We start from the raw sequence: 6,808 nt of genomic DNA, 5'->3' as shown, positions 1-6,808 counted from the left end.
AAGCAACCACTGCTGCAGTGTGGTCCGCCACTGCTATGTACAGTGACTTTCTTGCAAGGCAGAATTTCTTGTAGGGGGAATTCTCCCAAAACAATGATAAACTTTAGAGTTATAGAAGAGGTAACTTTGGATCAATGGAGCTATGTAGCTGGTCTTAACTTGTTTTCTGAGGTCTGTACAGCCGGGTGCTTTAGGAATATATTTTCTATGGTAAGAACCTGTGTTCTTTGCCTCTGTGTTTTCCCAGCTCAGTTGAATTAGAAGTCCAATACCAGTTTAGAGTTCTTAAAGCCTCTGTAGGACTCCAGAGAAATTTGTGTGATGGTTTGGGAGGTTTCAGGCTCTGAATCCTGGTCACAGAGAAGAATGGTAAGCTGAAATTTAAGTCTAGGAGCATGCCCTAAGCTCCCAAAGTCAAAAGCAGTGACCAGTCTTTGCCCTGTTTGGGTGGGCTGAGCTAACACTACAGAGAAGTAGTGGATCGGACTGTCGAAGTAGCCCTGACAGCCTGATACAGCTCTACTGAAGTCAGCCTTCACCAGCAGAAACTCTGATCCTTCATCTACAAACAAGACATGAGAAAGAAAAGCTGTTTATATTTTTACTTCAACTGGAAATTCTTTAGCAAGCAAAAGAAATAGCGTTCTAACATGCATTCACCGTGCTTCAACACCTGCAGCAGTTCTGTCTGACTCCATACAACAGTGTTAGGGGGACGGAGGGAAAGGTTCAAAGCCATTGGTAACAATTCTGATTGTTTGAATAAGCACAAGTAGCATTACACTGCTACTATGATCATATTCAAAGAATGTCTTCATGAATGAGATATTGATGCATCCTGGTTCTGTCTGGAACGTGCTACAGAAAACCTCTGGGCCAAAGGAGCTAAACGAAAAATGTAATTTTTCATACAATTGAAGATCAGTTTTTTTAGCAACATGAAAATTCTTGTGGGAATGATCTGTTTGCTGTGATTATTCTCTATTTTTAACTGAAAAACTCAAACCTGAAATCTTTTAAGACAATGCCTGGGGTTTCAATGACATTCAGTCATTTGCTGGGTACTGACATTCTCCATAGAAGAAAAAAAATCAATAAACCCCATAAAAATCAGACACTTAACATCCAGGCTGACTGCATGTTTGCTCCCCCCACCCTTGCTCTCTGTCCAATTCCTATCAAGGGCAGAGTCACAATTTCAGCCATAGTTTATATGGTGCTTTTGTAAAATCCTTTGTCTGCAACAGTATCTGGAGGACAACAAATTGTCTTCTTATTAGGAAAGAGAAAAGATCTGCCATCAAGAGATGCAGAAAACTGAATTATCAAAGAGGATGGAATCAAACATCAGAGGTAGCATGAGACCTGCTATGTAGGCATTTGTCACACCACACCCACATCCCACCCCCCCACCCCCCACCCCGTATTTTGTCACAGTATTTGCATATTGCACAATCTTTACTCCACTGTAATGTTTGCTTTGCATATTGAAATCATATCTGCCTGGTGAGAATACACAGATGCAGGTTTCTCTGCACAGGTTCTGAGCTGGCTGGAGAGGAGCATCCCTTGTTTAGAAGCTGGGTTGACATGGTTTTGCATTCTAAGAAGTTTACATTGCCTCATGGCAAAATCTTCAGGGTGGTGATTATTTCACACATGTTTGTATGAAACTCAGTAGGACTGGTTTTGGTTGGCCTTGCTAGCTTCAGCTACACAAAAATAACAGAGAACATGTTTTTGTTCACATACAGGTTCAATGTCTTTTAGCAGTTTCAATGTGGTGTATATTAGCAGGGGCCAGGCCAAAAAAGAGCTGGGAAAGAGCTTCTAAAAAGTGCGCTGTAGCAATTGAAACTTCTTTGCTAAGGGAAGTTTAGATTCAGGACACTGTTAAACACAGGATTAAGCACCCTACATAGCATGATTGCAGCAGCCACTTAGATACAATACACCAAATTCATTCCTGATTTATAGTATTACAGTGGGGTTATTCCAAGCAATGAATTTAACATGCTGACACTGTTAAGTGAGAAATGCATAGATGTACAAGTAAGCATCATGAAAGCACTTACAATTTCATTTCTCGGAATGTTTTCCTTGTTCCTTTGGGCATCAATGTTGACCAAAGTACATTGGAACAGAGCTGGTCAGCAAAGGCTACAAGTACAATACAGAGGAAGAAGAACCAAAAGCTTTAAGTGAACAACATTGTTTTGTCATGACTACATTTGAATATCTACAGTCCAGATTGGTTTTGAGTGTAAAAGATTACCAGAATCACCTTCCTTTGTGAGGTAGAGCTCACCCTTGTCACAGATAATTGAAGAGTATAAATAGTCACATAACATTTATTCATTGCTGGCTCACTAATGAGCCACCGTAATTCTCCCTTAGTCTCAAGAGCCGAACAGTTTGTGAGCAAGGTAATACAAACTGTAGTATTGGGGAAGAACACTGAAAAAAAAAAATATTAGAACAACTGAAGGGTTGGAAAGTTTTCCTGATCTGCCTCCTGACTCCAGAGCTGGCAGCTGCCAGATGTATGCCTCATACTTCAGAGTGCCAAGAACAAGCCCTTATACGAGTTCTGATAGAGAGGATGACAGGTGCTTTCCTGGAGCCCCCTCTTTCACTGTATGGTAGACACAGGATTCCTGTAAACACCAGCTTAAGCATCTTTTGCTCCCAGTGCCAGGAGCTGAGATTAGTCAATAGCTCCTGTACAGGCAGAACCACGCACAATGTTAATTACACAACATTTACCTAGGCAGGGAAGCACACCACTTACAGGTCACAGCTTGGCCAGCACTGATGCAGAATAGAAAACTGAATTTTACTCTCTTCTGGGTTACAAATATGGGGTTTATTGTTGCTATCCTCACTCCACTAGCTTTCATACTGAAACTAGTGTGGGAAGAGAAGATCATTCCATGTATTACACACAAATGTGAATGTTACTGTGCAAGGAGATTCACATCATAGTAAGATCCTTTGCTGTGATGTGTCACATTAACCAACACACAGAAACAATATCCAAACAAATCGCTAGCTACCAGCTACTACTGATGGGATTTCTTGTTGTTGTTTTTTTAATGTATTCAGGCTTGTGGGTAGGTGTCCCCCACACCATTACACCAACACTAGATCCCTTACAATATGGAATAGCTCCTTTTCCTCATTTACCGATGTGCAGCAGATAGCTAGAAGGAAGTGGGAATCTTCAGGACAGCCATATAAGACTAGATACAAAGAAATTCAAGAAGGTAACTGGACAGCTAACAAAATTAACTTGATACTCAACAGTATGTATTCCACTGTGACAGTGTTACTAATCTCAACAGAATTAAAAGCTCCAGAGCATTTTGTCATTGATGTATGGCATGGATCTCTTTATACTGACAGAGTCAGCCTTCTACCAGCGTACACCACCCATGTAGACAAGCTTGCTGTGAACACATAGGGTGTTTACAGTGGTTAGCCTGTCATGCAGATTAAGTCTGAGCTGGAGCAGCCAATCGTTTTGATCTCCTGGCAGCATGCAGGGCAGACGGAATATTAATCTTCTGAAATATCATACCATGCAATTTATAATAATCAGGGGACTGATGAGAAAAATCCAGACTGATATTATGGAAAATGGGCCATTTAATAATCTGGTTTCAGCAGACTTAGAGAAATGGGTAAGAGATTCCAGACATATTTGAAGACTTCGAAGGCACCAAGGAAATAATCCATTTAATTCAATAAAAGTCCAGTCTGGAATTGCCTCATTTGCAGTTTGCTCGACATTTGCTGAAATTTTTGGTGCCAGTACAATAAAATTGCTCTCAGTAATTAAAGCACTCAGTAACATACTATTGAATGAGACATTCAGTGTCTGACTAAACTTTTTGTCTGAAAACCATGGACATAAAACATTTTAACGTAAATGGGACATGAGAATTGAGTAGTGACATTTGAGTGCAGAGACTGGCCAGGACCCTACCTCTTAAGAGGCTCTACCATTCCAGGCTGGGTTTGCCTTGCATTATAGGATGTGACTCCTGCTGTGCTCTACACTATTTCAAAATCACACTTCTAAAATGTCCTGGGTTTGGCTGGGATAGAGTTCATTTTCTTCATAGTAGCTGGTACAGTGCTGTGTTTTGGATTTAGGTTGAAAATAATGTTGGTAACACACCGATGTTGTAGTTGTTGCTGAGCAGTCCCTATCCTAAGTCAAGGACTTTTCAGCTTCTCAGACTACCCTGCCAGCAAGGAGGCTGGGGGTGCGCAAGGAGATGGGAGGGGACACAGCCAGGACCGCTGACCCAAACTCGCCAAAGAGATATTCCATATCATATGACATCATGCTGAACAATAAAGCTGGGGAGAGTTGGCCTGGGGGATGGTGACCTGCTGCTCGGGGACTGGCTGGGCATAGTCAGCAGGTGGTAAGCAACTGCATTGTGCATCACTTGGTTTGTATATTCTTTTGCCATTATTATTATTATTATTTTCCCTTCCTTTTCTGTCCTATTAAACTGTCTTTATCTCAACTCATGAGTTTTACCTTTTTTTGTGATTTTCTTTCCCATCCCACTGTGGAGGAGTGAGCGAACGCTGTGTAGTGTTTAGCTGCCTGCTGGGTTAACCACAACAGTCCTTTTTAGCACCCAACATGGGGCACGAAGAATTGACATAACAACAGATCCGACCACAGCATGTTAAAAAAAAAATTGTTATAAGCATTTGTTATATTAGTTTAATAGTTGCACTTGCTCTCAGAGTTGCTTTATGCAACACCTTACTTGCAGTATGTGTTCTCTGCTGTGCTGTTCATCACTTCTGGGGGCTCAATTATGATTTTGATGTACTGTGTAACAGTGGTTTATCATATGATAAAATTACTGGTCATGAGACTAATCTGGTATTTGTACTCGGCATTGCCACTATCTGTACTTCGGGAACGATCTCTCAGAAATTATTAATAATTACACCCTTTACCTTTTATCCTCAGAGAGCCAGTCTATGGGGGAGAGAAATGTCTCCTGAATGTGTTTCAGGTCTTGCTTAAGGTTAAACAACTCTTTAGGAACACCACCCAGAGATCTGCCCTGAGGCTGGATGGTTATGAGTGGCAGGGTGTATGGGATCGTATGGGCAAGTACCTAGGATCCTGTGCATCTCCAGTGCTTTCGAACTTCACTGCTGAACAACTGCAGAATCCTGAATAACTAGTCAAATATTTGGAAAAGTATGCTGTCACCCTGGCAATTCCAGAGAGACATAAATCACTGCAACATGCTGAGGCCTGTCCCATGCCTACCGAGCCCTGCTCAACACCACTCAGTACCCTCAAGGGGAAGAGAAGGTCGCTGGATCAGACAACAAAATGACAGGCACTGCAGACACTCCAACCACTGCAACAGGCACTGCAGCTGAGCCAGAGAACCAGCCTGTGTCGGTAACAGTCACCCCCATACACAAGATAAAATATTGGATGAGAAAGTCACGTTGTTTAGTAAGGGAAGAAACTCAGCCTCCTAAGAGTGGGAAGGAGGAAGAAGTGGATGAGGCAGGCTACTCTGAAGCAGGGCCAGAGGAAGAGGCAGAACTCACAAATGAAGCAGCAACCACCCTATCCCTATCCCTATCTCTGAGTGAGCCGCAATATATGCAAAAATATTTCAGCTGTTGTCCAGGTGAGCACATTGTCACCTGGCCGCTCATATGTCACCCAGGCAAGTGGACCACTATGGAGAGAGGTATGCAGTACTTGAGGGAATTAGCTGTGCTGGGGGGGATTTATGATGACCCGGACAATAAGCAGTTATCTAAAGATCCAGATGAAGTCAGGTATATACAGCCTGTGAGGTGGAAGTTCGTACAGAGTGCACCATCATCATATGCCAACTTACTAGCAGTAATGACCTGGGAAGATGGAGAGGGACAAATGGTGGATGAATTGGCTGGCCAACTCTGACAATATGAAGAAAGTCTCTCCTCCTCCCTACAGCCTGCATCTCAGCTGTGGAGAAGCTGTTCCAGGAGTTCCAGCAATTCAAAGAGGATATGTCCTACTCCCCACCTGTATGGACCAGTATGTCAGCTATTAGGAGTGTTTCTCTGCTCAAGAGAGAGGATGTAAGTGGGTACACACCATGGGCCACCCTGTGATTTTACCTGCATGACCACAGAGAAGACATGAGGAAGTGGGATGGAAAATCTACCTCAACCCTAGAGGCATGAGTACGTGAGTTGCAAGGAAAAACAATCACAAGTGGGAGTTCTTCCAGGAAAACTGCTGTTCTATTTTCCACGGGCAGTTCCCCAGACTGTGTAGAAGAGCCCTTACTTCTGATCTTAATAAAGGGACTTCTGATTCATATTTACAAGTGAGTAACAAACACTATGACCAGGACTGGAGGGACCCTGTCTCCAGCCAGGTAGAGGAAGAGGACAATCAGTTTTACTGGGCTGTGTGGATTTGGTGGCCTGACATATCAGACCCACAGGAATGTAAGGCTTTAGTGGACACAGATGCACAGTGTACCCTAATGCTACCACACTATAGAGGGGCAGAAATTTCTGGAGTGACAGGGGGATCCCACCACCTAACTGTATTGGAGGCTGAAATAGACCTGACTGGAAATGAGTGGCAAAAGCACCCTGCAGGGACTGGTCCAGACGCTCCCATGCATCCATGGCATTATCTGTCTCAGGAGAGGGTATTTCAAGGACCTGAAAGAGTACCAGTGGGCTTTTGGTATAGCTGCCTTGGAGACAGAGGAAATTATACAGCTGCCCTTGCCTGGTCTCTTGG

This window comes from Falco punctatus (genome assembly GCF_963210335.1).
Source record: "Falco punctatus genome assembly, chromosome: 6".
In the NCBI taxonomy this organism is placed as follows: Eukaryota; Metazoa; Chordata; class Aves; order Falconiformes; family Falconidae; genus Falco; species Falco punctatus.
The sequence above is the reverse complement of the archived record's forward strand: the minus strand, read 5'-3'. Positions refer to the sequence as shown.